Consider the following 15,161-nt stretch of genomic DNA (forward strand, 5'->3'; position numbering starts at 1 on the left):
ATTAGTGTAGTATAAAATATGTTAAACAGGAGATTTTATAATAAAGAATAAAAAAAAAAAAAAAACAATTTATAAAATATTTCCCCAATCTCCAAAGATAAACGTTATTTCCCCTGGCAAGACTTGCTGGTTATAATATTTATTTAATGAAATAATTTATATTTAATAGGTTAGGTATCTTTCCGTACACTAGGTAAATTCTTTCAATTTCTCACTGAATAAAATATATAATAATATTACTATAAGTAAATATTTATCTCGAAAGAAACAGAAATCTGTTTATTTTATTGATACCTCAAGCTTGGCGATGTGCAATACTTACCTATCGATTATGCAGTTTATGCAGCTGGGTTCTTTTAATATTTCGTACTTTACAACACTATTTCGAAGTTTTATTTCAAATGCGTGCATGTGATTAATCCGACAATCGTTAGACTGTCTTTAGCTAAGAATTCCAGATTCATGAGCTTTTTTAACAGCTGTTATGCGTTTCCAATCTTCGAACATATCTCGCTGCAACGCTTCCAATTCTAATAATTCCAATTTCATCAATTCTGCAATTTGTGGCCCAGTACTCACCTGATTTCTCAGCACAATCCAGCAACTAGTCCACATATACTTCTATATTTCAACAGCATTGTTAAAGGATCCTTACATACTAAGGTATCTATATAAATAGAAATTGTTATTATTCAATGAAACACATCTAAGCAAAGTCAAGATATTAATTGAAAAGTTGAAGAGTTGTTTGAACCTTCACAGATTAGAATTAAAACCTAGAGATAAGAGAGACGAACAGATTGCCCAGCTGCTGCAAGTTTATAAAACTATCGAGCTAAGCTATCGGATATACTATCTACCGAAGTACGATTTTTTATAAATTAAATGATCCCATTGGACACATTTGCATTTGTATTAATATAGAGCTTAGCTTATTTTAAAATTTTACTGATAACCATCAAAATGAACTGAGAAAGTGCAAGTTAAACATAAAAAGAGTTTAAATATCAGAATCTCTCCTAAGACTTATTATAGATATAAAGAATTGCAGGACTGGATATTGACTGTAATCTTAAGGCGACATTTAAGCCTAACTATTTGAAATGGAACGCTATCTTGACATTTGACCAGCTATATTTTCTTTCCTCTAATGGACTGTGCAATGTGCTTAGGCAGAAACTGAATCAGGAATCTATAGATGGCCAACAATTTGTGTCCAGCTAAACATCAGCACAAAGCTAAACGCACCATTGTAATAGATACACTAAACATGTATCTATGTGCATATGTATGTATGCATGTGCATGTACAAACCCACTCTAATCATTTTGGGCTGGCATTGGATATGTTCGACTAGGTTGTCGTAACAGCCCGCCCTGCCCAACTCAGCCGTGCCCTGTTGTCCGTTTTCCAGTTGCTCGCTTTGATTTGCACGCATGAGCTGCTCATGAATGCCCAAAACGCTTTTCGTTTGCCCAATGTTTGTTTGGCTAGTTAAGTCTATTTGGCCCCGCGTCGCTCTTCTGGCCCATAGCTGATGTTCATACACCCTCGAGGAACACCCTTGTGTCTAACCAGATTTCAATTTGTGCGCCCGGCCAAAGCCAGAGGAAAGTGTTTATGAGATTTCTGCAGCGAGACATGCTGCTAAATGGCCGGGACTGGAGTCAGTGGCGGGCACGGCAACGAGGGCGAGAAACGGGATGACTGCCTGGAGATTTGCTCGCCTTTTATTGTGTTGTTATTGTATTTTGGTGTGTTGGTTGTGTGTGTGTGCGTGTGTGCGTATCAACACCCTCGCATACGATGGGCTGCTTGGTGCTAGTTTTTGATGTAATGTGACATGATGGCTTCATCAAAAGCGCATTAAAAACAAAGCGTGTAAATTGCATTAAGTAAAGACGGCAACAAATGCAAATATTGGAAACAGCTCACACGCAGATACAACACTGCCAAACGGGACAATCAATTTGTTTGCCACAAGGCCAAATGCCGAATCCGAATCCGCATCCGAATCAGAAACCGACTCTAATTTCAATTTCAATTCCTATTCCAAAGCTGCTCGTAAATTTGCCAGTTTTCCATAATTCAAAGTCAGCGTTGCAAATGATTTACACAAACTGTAAGATAAACGAGCACGACTGCGATCCAAAATAATTACGAGAGCAGACAACCAGAAGACAAATATTGCACATAAAAATGGGACAAGGGTGATAGACTTGATACCCTGCATTAAATGCTAAGGATTTACCAGAAGAAACAAGTCTTCTGCCCCTTACACACATTTGAAGCTGACTAGTATTCCCTGTTTGTGCATATTAAATGGTTAGAGGGTATAAAAACGAAGCACGAAGAACTTGCTGAACTGGGCATGGGATTATTACAGGCCAATGCACTTAACAAGTGTCCTGGGCAAACAAGGCAGCAATAACACAGAAACTCAAAAAGGCAAATCAAGCCAGCAGCAGCAGCAAAAGGATTCAGGCCATTAAGTTCCGGAAGTGTGTGTTGATAACCAGACAACAAGTACAAATACAATTGCAAATGCAAAAGATACGACTGCGGCCAGGACATTTGCTAGGACTGGGACTGGGACTAGGACTAGAGCAGGGATAACGCCACTGTCCTGACTGGGAATACATTGCAGTCATTTGCTGCAAAAAAAAAAAAAGAAACAGAAATGAAAGAATTCACGGTAAACTTTTGACTCGTTGAAAGGATTTTATGCTTCTGCTTTTGGCTGGCTCAGGCAGACGCAGGAAATGCCCTGCAACAATTGGAATGCATATGATTTGCAAACAATTTAAGCGCATGTTCATTCATGGGTTGCTCCCGTTTGTTCTTTGAATTAAATTAACCTAACTAAACTATTCAAGAATATCTTTTGGATGGGGCATTTTAAATTCTTTCAAATGCATTATATTTATTTAATTCAGCAAAATATTTCTTATTTTCCTTGTATTTTATTTTGATCTCGCACACAATAACTCACCATAGCCTAGCTCAGGCGAGAAAATTTGTTGTTTCAATGGCTCTTGCCTAGAAAAAAATAAAAATTAAGCAACCCTTCCGCATTGAATAAATCATCAAATTAATCGCAAATGCCAAGTGCAGACCACAGCATAAAAACTGGAAATGAAAGCGACAGCGAGAGCGCAACTGAAACCGGAAACCGGAAACGCACACACAGTTAGCCACATCAAATCTCGAATGTGGCTGGGCCGAGTTCCAAATGTCATTTTGAAGTGGTTTTAAAATGAGTTTGCGGCTGATTTTTCAAAATCACGCAGAAAAACTTCAAATTTAATTCTAAAATCTTGACGCTACCATTGAACGGCGACACATTTCCGCTTCCGCTTGGCTGTCGCTGTTGCTGTGGCTGTTGCTTGGCCAAGAAAGGATTGACTATTGGGGTGGCCGTGTGGCCATTTGGCTGATGTTGTTGCCCTTTGGCTTTACGTTTCATTTAGCAAACGATTTCATTAACTAAAAAGCACAGCACTACTGAGGGGTGCCCCTGCCAGGCACATATTGTGCCTGTCTTCGTCCTTGTCCTTGTCCAAAACGAGTGGGCGGAGTAGGGCACTGTGTGTGTGCGTGTGTATGTGTGTTCCTGGACTTGAGTTGTGTGCCGATTTTGTGACCCTTCTCGATGCTTGCGTATGTCGTGCGTTTTTTATCGCCATTCAAGTTTGTTTTTCCGCTTAAAGTATTTTTATTGAATAGTCGTCTTATCGTTTTTTATGACCAGCCAACCACTCGCTCATGTCCTGTGCGTCAGAATCAGAATCAGAGTGAGAGTGAGAGATGGAGTCAGGGTCACAGCCCCTCATCATCATGTTGTTGGCCATCAACATTGTGTTTCATGCGGGGTCCATTAATGCTAATCTAAACAAATTTTGTCATTAAAGGCCAAATGGGGCCAACTGGCTCGCAAAAGCCACGCTATACGCTTGGTCCATTCTACTTCCATATAAAATATTGTCAATCAATTCAATTACAAGTTGACATCATTGTTAGTTATTGTTGACGTCAATTGTTCTGACCCCCCCGCCCCGTCTGCACTCACTCCGACTCCAACTCGGACTCGCACCAGTGATTTATGCGGCACTTGGTGCCTCGTTACTTCTTCAGTGTCCAATGTCCAATGTGTAGTGTCTCGTGTCCTGCGTCCACTGCCCAATGTCCCATATTCAGGCACTGTTATTGTTTGCTCGAGCCTTTGTGCTGTAAAGCTTATGTTTGAGCCAAGTCAAAGCGACCAAGTTATGTTTTACTCGTAAGGCGAAAATATGTGCACATACTGGTGGATAATACAAATTTATATAGAGGATAAAACAAGATTATGCTTCGAAACTAAAATAAGCGGATATCTGTCTGCAACTTCGCAAATAATATTTATCTCTAAGCTAAGAAGTCCAAGTTTATAAAAAATTGTACAAAGAAAAACTTTTCACTGATGTTGAGCCTTCTTTGAAGTACACAAACGTATTCAACAAACAAATGGAATATACTGAAATAAAGTATCAAATCATTTTATTTTTATTTTTTTTATTTTTATTTTTTTATATCAAACTTGCTTTACAAGCTATCTGCAGATATAATGTTTATTTCGTTGGAAAAATCAACTGTCAGGATAGTTATTCGTCAAGCTAATAAGCTTGGTGAGTAACATGGTTGATTCTAGCCAAATCTGTGATCCTGAACGGCAATTCCAGCGGGTGACTCGCACTGAGTCAACGGGTGTGCAGCAGATTTTATGCGGAATGGCCAAGCCTGTCCAGTAGAGCATAGTGAATATCACTAAGCCTCTGAACATCAGATTTAATAAGGGGCTATTCCAAAGTCCCTATAAAAAACTGACCGCCATATTAAGAAAGGGGCCTTCGGAAATCTTCGCAGAAGCTTTTAACCGTGCATTAAGTACTAACAGAAATGGTAAGTTGACAGAGGATCTAAATTACCTCCTTCACTTAAATCTTCTATGTCAACAGTGTTTTGCAACAGTGTTTTCGAGCCAATTTACGCAAAAGTTGTGATCTAATCCCTTTCGATTGCCCATTTTTACGTCAACTTTGATTTACTTTTGACTTTAGTCTTTGATTTGTTGTCTACTATTCCAAACTCGGGCTTATTTAGTCGAGATATTCCAATATAGAAGTAACTATTTGTGATTTCAAAATCGAATAAAATTTTTGACAAAAATGTTGAGGAAATTGTGATTAACAATCGATAGCCATAATCCGTACGAGTACAAGCAATTTATCGTTCTCTATACTTTTGACCTTTTGCCTGAGATATTTAAAAAAAAAATAATTTTTACTTTCATAATCGATCCCACTCATTTTTGTTAAGCCCGATACAAATTTAGAAATTAGTTTTTGGAATTCCAATCGATATTAAAAATCCCCATAAGTCGAAAAAGCTACAACAATTTCGATTTTGGGATCGACTTAAAACGAAAAGCAACAAAAAAGAAAAACAATTTGTAATGTTTCGTCAAATTTTAGAATTTGATTTTTTGACAGCCAATCGATTATTGTAATCCGTGCGATTTAAAAATTGGTATATGTATATGGTATATGCAGCTTGACTCCGATTTTTTGTGGTGCATTAATAAGTTTAGTTCGGTTTCTGTTCTTCCCTCGAGTCTCTCCCTTTCTAATGAATAATATTCTCAGCATCTCTAAGCAAAGTAAAAAGGGACATTTTCTGGGGCCACTTCAATTTGCAGCAAATTAGCGCATCTGCCTATCGAATGTGTGTGTGTGTAGTTGTGCGACGAGTCGTCCAGGCGGTAAATGTCTACTCGAATTTCATTGCTGAGGCCGGGCACCCCTTTCAGCTTGGACGCGCGGCACCCACTCCCCCCGCGCAATTAGGCAGCACACGTCGTGAAACGCGCACCGTGAATCTCAACCCTTTTGAATGGCCAACTTAATGACTTCCGTTTGGTGTGTGGTTCGGGTTCGAAGCGCGGCCAGTTAATTGCCGAATGCTTCTCAGCGTCGGCGCCCAAATGCTGCAATGTAGACGACTAGAACGAGGACGAGTTCGAGGATTTCTATTGATTGATTTCTCTATTGTCTGCACCCTCGAATTCGAGCTGGCCGCGTTCTTGTGACTTTGCCAGTGTTTGCATACAAATCGCTGTTTGTTTTCGTTGTTGTTGTTGCTATTGTTGATCTTATTTATTTACAAATAATAATGCAATAAAAATCAAAGGTTAAATAATCAACCAACTTTTGTTAGCAACTCTATTGATTTAAGCCCAGATCTGAGCTGCAGTTGCAAAAGAAAGAAAAGGGGTATCTGATCCTGGCACTGCTCAGGTGTTGCACGTGTAACTTACCCCTAGATAAAGACAAAATTGACGTGCGCTGCTGCCACGCTAATGGCTGCTGCCACTTTATTGTTTGTTGATTTGAATTTTGATTTGCCGCGACCCCCAGCGACACGACAAAGTCATATCAATATCGTGGGAAGCACTAAACACACATACGTTCACAGCTCGGCATATTCAAATTAGCCAAAGAGCACAATACCCACACACACACACACATACACACATACAGACACACACTCATTGACAGACTGAGCTCCCAATATTGAGGAGGAATATCAACCGCCGACGCGAGGTCATGTGAAAGTGCAAATTTATATTGGTTTAATGGTTGTTATACCCTATGCGGCGCAGAGGGACAGGGTTGGCTATATCAGGCTGTAGATATATGTATATATAAAAAACAAAACATTCTCTTAAGAGGAGTGTCCGTCTAATGGAGGAAGAATGCCCTGCCCAAGAAGGGTGAACGCCTAATAGAAGTGGCCATTACAAGAGACTTCACTGTATCTAGACACCAAAATTTTGAATATCATAAACAAAATACCATACAAATCTGAAGCTAAAATGTTTTGTTGAATTTATGGTGGAAAATATGAATTTAATTGCATTTAAGACAAAACCAAGATACTTTTTTAATTGCATATTCTTTTCTAAGCAATCAAATTCTGATTGAGAAAACCTTCCAAGAGTTAATAGAGTGGTTTTCGGGGTATTTGTCGACTATCTATTTGGTTTAATTCGGGCTCGCTTACAGGGTATCCTGGACTACATCATTCTCAACTACACGAATCTTTCTTGTTAGGTTTGATTTTTGAGAGACAACGACCTGGTCTCGCTCACCCATTCACACAACCATTCACACACTCATTCGATTGTTGTTGTTGTTGGTGCTGCTGCGTGTTGCCTTTTATGCAAATCATTGTAATGCAATATTTAAATTGATGTTCGGTGGCTTTTTAATGGCAAACATTGCCAGACACGCAACTTGGGCCATAAAGTGCTCCGTTTTCGGGGGTAAGTGAGCAGAGGACCGAAAGGTTTTCCTTTCGTTCCTTTACTTTTGCTTTTACATGTTAATTATGGCACAAACGAACTGCGAAGCATCGGTTCGTGTGAACTCTCGAGCTGTGCGAGTGGTAAATGGATTTATTAATGAGTTCATTCAAATTGCCATTCACATGGACTCAAATAGATGAATTGCTTAAATATTTGTATTAATATTTGACTAAAATTCTTACCATATATTTTTTTAAAGAAAATAATCATTATTTTTCTGGCTTTAATCTTGTTTTTATGAAAAACTTCAGTATTTCACCTGGGCACATCAATCTCTATAAGAATATTGAATGATTCATTTTAACCAAATTAGTATTCGCCAAAACTTGTTCTTTAATTTCCGTTACTTGATTAATGCGCTCTACAAATCATATTCGAACAATTTGCACTTGCTGTCGTCGGTGTCAAAAGGCAAAAGCTAATCCTGGCCGCAATGTCAATGGCTAAGCACATAAGTCCGCGCACCCGTTTATGTCTTGGACCCCACCCTTTGCGGCTGGGGAGCTGTTCACAAATAGTCAACATATTGGTCGCATCTTCATAAATAAAGAAGTGTGACTGGCTTGTGGCGTGGCCAGGGGTTGGGTGGGCAAGGCGCACGCGCCTGCACACCCATAAGTTGCACGTGTACGGCTCACCCGAAAAACAACAGCGAGAACAACGTGCACAGAGGGTGGGTGGCTTGCCCCCAGCCAGCACTTTGCCCATACAGAAACAATTGACTCGACAAGATTACATGCAGGAAATTCAATTTTAAAAGCAGCTGCCACGTGTCCTTTTAGTGCTTGAAATTGTTACAGTTATTGAGCTGGTCCTGGCCAACGGCCTGATGAGACGTGTGGGCTGTTGTGGTAATGGTAATCGTAATGCTGGTGGTGGCGGAGGTGGTGGTGGATTTCCTAGGCCAGAGCGACCAAGCGGGCAAGCGGCCAAGCTATGAATATGTAATTTTGGCAACATCGATGAAAATTGAGCAATAAACGCGCTGCCCCGCGCTGCATTGCGTTACAAATAAACAAAAGGCCGCTGGCAGTGGCAACGGAAACGGAACACACACACCACCAGCCCACCAGCCCACCAGCTCGCCAGCCCGACCGCCCGCCCGACCGTCAACCCACCGACGCAGCCTATCATCAGCCCACCAATCCAACAAACCAACAACCCACGACGGCGGCGACGACGTGTTAATTTGCAGGGTTGCTTTCTAGCCGCCGGGAAAGGCAACGGCGACGGCGGCGACGGCTGCGACGACGACGCTGCGGTGGCTAAAAGGGCGTGTGATTGACTTAATTGACTATGAAAATGAGAAATTACATGCAGATAATGACGATGGCCGCGAAATGAACAACAAACAACCGCTGGCAACATCAACAGCAACAACAACAAGAGCACCAACAAGGACAACAACCTCGCAAGGCGTTATTAAATTTTCCAATCCCCAGCCCCTCTCGCTAATCCCCAACCACTAACAACTGTAAAATGCGCCATCAACTTTGATTTAATTTGATTTGATTAGCTAGCACCAAACCACCCAAAGAAGACACAACCCCCTCCAAAAAAAAAAAAAAAAAACCTACACCCAACCTAGCCCAGCCGATCCGAGCCGAACCCATGCCGCAGCCATTTCGCAGTTTCCCAGCGCACCTTGACGCCCCAGGGCGATGTTTTCCGGCGCCTTATTGCAGCACATTGGCTAATTAGAATTGCGACTTTGCGACTTTGTAGCCATGCCACATGCCGCATGCCACAATGTGTGAGAGTTTTGTCATTAAAATTGCATTTTATTTGCGGACAACGGTCAAACCGAAACCGAGTCATACCCAACTAATTGAAAAAACCCTGCGTAGGCTCCCCAGGCTAATATGTCATATGACTCTGCCAGAAGAACTAGCCCAAGCAACTATTTTGTAAGAGATTTGTATCCACGTTTAAATATATTTGTACATTTATTTGCGTATATATCTCAATCATAATTTTTATCTGATTTGTTAAATACTTTTTACGGGCGCCTTGAAACAATAATTATTTTTGAGCTACGTTAAGAGATATGGTAAACAGTCTGTAGACTTGGAATGAAATTTGTGTGAATAACTAACCTAAGCAATTATTTTGTCCATGATATAAGGCCACGTTTAAGCATGCATGATTTTTATGTGATTTTTAAAAATACTTTTTAAGGTTATTTTGAAACAATAATAATCTCAGAACTCCCTCAACAAATATGGTAAGCCAATTGAAGTTTAGGTGGACATCAAGTTTGTTAGTTTGTTACAATATGCAGATTTGGGTGGATATCAGACAGTCATTAATTACTTGTTTAAACAGGTCATTAAAGTAATTTCAGTTGGGATTAAATAAATGCTTAATAAATAAGTAATTAATAAATGAACAACAAAACTAAAATTGCCTCATTTAAAGAAAGGTTTTATGCTCGCTCACTATTGGATGAGTTGTATTCTTTCAACAACAAATACATATTTATTAATTGTTAGGAGATCTTAATTATTTCAACACAGAATATCTATAAATTGATAAGATATTTTTTTAGAATTTTACATTATCAATTTTTCAGCAAAATTTAGTAAATTTAAGAAAAATATGCTTTAAAATAGACCATAAATACCACATATATCACAACTGGTAAACTAATGGACTCTTTAGCTCTAGTTATGATGTTCTCTAATTGAGTTCAATATTGAGTTCAGATTTATTATAGCTAATTCGCTCGAGATGCCTTAGTTTTCGCTGAGAAGTATTAGTATATTCCAATAGTTTCTTTCAATCAAACAGAAGGATGCAGGAATTACCGTTCGATTATTGTGTTATATATTGAGCTGAGCGGTCCGAATTGTTTGTTGACCAATGGGAGGTGCCTGCCTGGGGGCTTATCTAACGGCCAGCCCCTAATGGAAGCGAAATCAACGAAAATGTTAAATTGAAAAATCACATAACGAATTTGTTAACGCCCACTTGGAACAAGTGCCAGCTCGCTGCGTACGCCAATTAAATGTCATTTCAGTTTCACACGCAACGACCATGCCAGATATGGGGGCTATACGGGCCATACGAGGTATATTGGACATGGACTTGGAGCACCCGGGGAGCGCCAGCTCAAGTGCCTGCTGATTCGCGCTGGACGTTGTTAAATCAAAAACGCAATTAACTTTGGCCTACAATCAAAATGAAGGGTATAGAAATCAACACAACAAAAGTGCTTTAGTTGCTATTGTAGAGTATAGTCGGCAACTGGGCAGAGCTCGGGCACTTATCGATTATTTTATATTAATTGTAATCTCATTTATTTGCTTAACGGTCTTTACTTGGCCTGTTTAATTTCTACATTTCTGTTCATTGATTTACGTTTATTTTGTGATAAATTTATTTATTCGATCAGTTCGCCGTGTATGTATACGTATATACTTATATATGTCTGTCTGTGCGTGTGTGTATATCGTAGTATTATTTTGCGTTAATTAACTTTTCATTACAAACTGCCCACATTCGAATATATGTCGTTGTCGTGGTCGTTGTCTGGCACTGTCTGCCAGCCTTATCAATGCCAAATTTGAACAACAAGAGCAAAAAATACAAAAAATAAATAAAATCAAATAAAAATAAAGAACAACAACATTCATTATATCGACAGAAATCGGAGCTGATTAAGCATTGTAAGTGGCGTTCGACTCACATGGCATTCTACGTACTCCTTGTTCTTGGGACTTGTTGACAAGTGCTTCGGGCTGCTCAGCGTGGCTTGAAGTGCTGCTTCTATTGTTGTTGTTGTTATTGTTGCTGTTGTTCTTGTTGTACATTCGCTGACCTTACCTTGTTCTCATTACCCAATTACTAGTCTCTGCTAAGTATTTGCCAACTTGAGATGAGTCCAGGCCATGCTGCCGTGTGTGCTAAAACATGAAAAAGAAAACATATTTCAGGATAGAACAAAATCAAGAGACTTAAGCGAATTAAATACATACTAATTTTAATGTAACTACCGCAAAAACAGTCATAACGGACGCTTCTATTAGGCGGACACCATTCTTGGGTGTACAATTACCCGTCAGTTCGTTGTCCTTTCAAGAGAGTTTTCATTGTTCAAAAAAGACTTGGTATAATGCAGAAAATGTATCTTCTGAATAAAATTGTAAATACGTGGCAACTGAAAAGGAAGCATGGCAAGAGCATGCTGCAGCATGGATCATATTGAATATCAATGACAAATGAGTACAAGAAAAAGAATACAAATATCATTGAATTCTCAAGATTAAAGTGACAATGAACCCACAATGGGCATTGACAGACAGGTGAAAATAAATTAAAACCGAATAGAGATAAATTATAATATATAAAATATGAAGCACGTAATTGTGCTCTAGTTAAGAGTGTCCGACTAGTATTTGACGTATAAGGCATTCGCATTTCCCCTTAAAGATTGTGCAAAACACATGCGGAAATATATTTTTATTATTCAATTTTCAAGTCTTCCGCCATTTGCATTTACACAAAACCAGAATTCTGTGGGGGCAAAGCGAAGAGGAGGATAATATTGCTAGATTTTATATTTCTTTGTATGCCTCAGCTTATGGTCTAGATATCTAAAGATCATAAGTTTCTCTGGATCTAAGCAAATATTGATTAATATTATTCTAATATTCATAAATGGCATTGAAATATCAAAGGCGTTTGCTGTCCCAACTGTGAATTTTGCTTAGTTCTTCGATTTAAAACAATTTAATCTAAAATATATAGATATGTAGATACACGAAGGAGGTGAAGTGATTGTCGGAGTAAACAATGACTTTCAGGTATATTCAGAAATATTGGTAAATTTATAACTATTTAGTGCACGCAATATCTTGGCTGTGTACACAATTTAAATACAGATTGTGGGCCAGCTCTATCTACAGCCTGGCACCGCATCCATCAAGCGCTTACCCCATCGTTGCTGGCGTTCTCGAATTGATAAGCTCGCACGTTTGCACTCGACATGACGTCCACGCATGCCTAGCAATGTATCGATGTTTGTGACGCGATCGCTGGCCAAGCTGTCCGGTCGCGCAAGACATGTCGCTGATACGGCCGGACACTCACACACACACACACACACAAACACACACAAAAAGAAATAGTGGCAATCAGGTTGACGCCGATTGGCGACCAGTTTGCACCTTGCGGGAGCTGTTCGAACACGGCTTATCTGAAAGTAAAGCGGCCAACAACAATAAAAAATAATATTAACAATAATAACAAAAAGTTTATTATTGTGTTAACTTCAACAGCCGCTGCCGGGCAATATCAGTCTTGAGCAGCTATTACGTCTAATCTAGATCTTTGGCACTGAATGGCGCGAATAATCAACATCCTGTGCGATAGCCAAAACTTTATGCAAATAAACTTAATGGCCCCGGAACGGGGGGGTGGAATTTACGATTTTTAACAACCCAAATTTATAAGCCAATTACCTGAGGTGGTATTTTTATGGGGCCACTCGGATCTGAAAATATAAATCTACAAGCTAACACGTACTTTTATATACATATACTATACATTATTTTAATATAAACTATTTAATACACGTACTTTTATACATACTAAACATTATTTTAATATAAACTATTTAATATAATCTTTTAGCAAAACTGGATATTATATTGATTTACTATTTACCACAAAATAACATAAAAAATAAACTATGCAAATGTAATTAGTCTTTGTATTAAATTAATTGTATTTTATTTTGATATTTATTCAAAAATTCGAATGAGTTTACAAATGTAGTCTGCTGGAACTGGCTGTCGTTAGATAAATCTAAATAAAAAAGAATGAATAAAGAAATCATAAAAATAGTATATAATATTTATGGTACTTCAGTAATCGCCGAGTTTATGGCCAGTGTAAAAATGTTGCTATTGTTGTTGTTATTGTTGCTGCGCAAAATATATGACCAGGCACTCGATGTTTATTAATACTCGCAATGGTTATTGTTAAGTTGCGTATACCCTTTCCCTAAGCATATTGGCAACGACAAACCACAAAACTGTTATTTAGAGAAAGTTTAAGTACTCATGTAACTGGTGGTTGGGCAGACCACCAGGTAGACGACTAAATGGAGATACTTCCAATGGCCACAGTTGAAAAGTCTCTGCCTATGGCTTTCAGTTAAAGAGTTGTCGACAAGACTCGTTTCGACTGAATGCAAAACTGTGGACAGAGTATTGCGCAGTCGACTGCACCTGCATGCAATGTGGCCCCTTGTATTCAGATGACAAATGAGAAACTCAGAAGCCAATAGTGACATTCATACGAATGTATGTGGAGGTATGTGTGTATTCAATGTTTTGTTTCGTGGCTCTTGAGTGTTTTCAGTGCTCATTGATGAGTAATTTAATTTGTAGTTTATTCGAATAGCACTTGTTTATTTTATGAGATACTCCAAAACATCTACTTGAGTTCGAGTTCTTTATTTGCGCAAATTATGTGCCCTCACATGGAGTAGAGAGTTAAGAGGGCCTCGGGCCGTATCCCATGATTGCTGATTGTCTCTATTGATGCGGCTTGATTTCGTTGTATTGACAATGTATATTGTAAATGCTACTTGTTCGCAATAATCTGGTCATTCAGCGCAGACATGCCCCGGTACAAGCTCATTATACCACACTTACTTGCCATGTAGTTTAGCTGCCTTTGTGACTGACTGCATATTATGGCCACCCACTAAATTAGCTATTGATGGCCATACCATAAAGTCAATATGTAGCAACCGGGCAATTATAGTGCCATACCGTGCCCCATTCGCATTGAATGCATCGTCTGGGCCGGGGCGGGCTTATCGCGAGGCAGCATTTCCAAAGTCCAAGCGGCCCCTGAACGTACGGCGGGTATTATGAGTGCTGGTAGTACAATTCGTATAATCATTAATGGATTACGATCCCAATCGCCGGGCTGCAGACCTAAACGGTAGCTAAAAGCCATAATCACAAGTTGTATTTATGAGCTGCTTAATATTTTTACCAGGTGCTCGCACCTGACACCTCGTGGGGAGGCTCAACTCTTTGAACCGCTATCTGCAGCTTGTCAACGCCTCAATGCCCCTGCAGCTCTATCCTATATAACAATATACTTATGTGATCTTAACTAATGTGGTCTAAATAAAGGTGAATAAAGTAAAACGCGATAAATAAAAATATATGTGCCTATATTCTTATATATATATATGTATCGATCGAGAAATACCTGTCCAATATACCTGTTCGAAGAATATTTTATTTTGAAAAATGACTTTGATGCAAATAGCTTAAAATTAAACTAACTTCGTTCCCAAGCATTGGAGTAATCTGACCATATTTGATAGATGCCAATTTTGGGTTATATATCAAATTTAGCCCGCAACTTCTATATGAAAATATATATGGCATCGCAATGTTTTCAGTAGAACGGGCAGCTATAAATTAAAAATTGAATTGTTAAACGAAACTTATCAAATTATATGACAAAGGCTTGGACTAAGGAATGGGATGAGTAAAACCGGGTTAACGAAGGAAACCGTCGGGCAGGGAGTTGGCTTGAATTGTATAGGTTAGTTGGGTTGGGTAAGTTAGTTCATTGATCCCAGCTATAAAATATGAATTATATATGTAGCTTAGCAGGAAGTTTATAAAAACACACAGCGGTGCGTCCACGTCAATGCCAACATAGCATAAGCTGGAATCAAAAGAAAGTCAAGTCTACAAATTTCAACATGTTATAGAGACTGGCCTCC

The sequence above is a fragment of the Drosophila novamexicana genome, unplaced genomic scaffold, assembly GCF_003285875.2.
Source record: "Drosophila novamexicana strain 15010-1031.04,08,12 unplaced genomic scaffold, DnovRS2.1 tig00000068-arrow-arrow-pilon, whole genome shotgun sequence".
Taxonomy (NCBI): Eukaryota; Metazoa; Arthropoda; class Insecta; order Diptera; family Drosophilidae; genus Drosophila; species Drosophila novamexicana.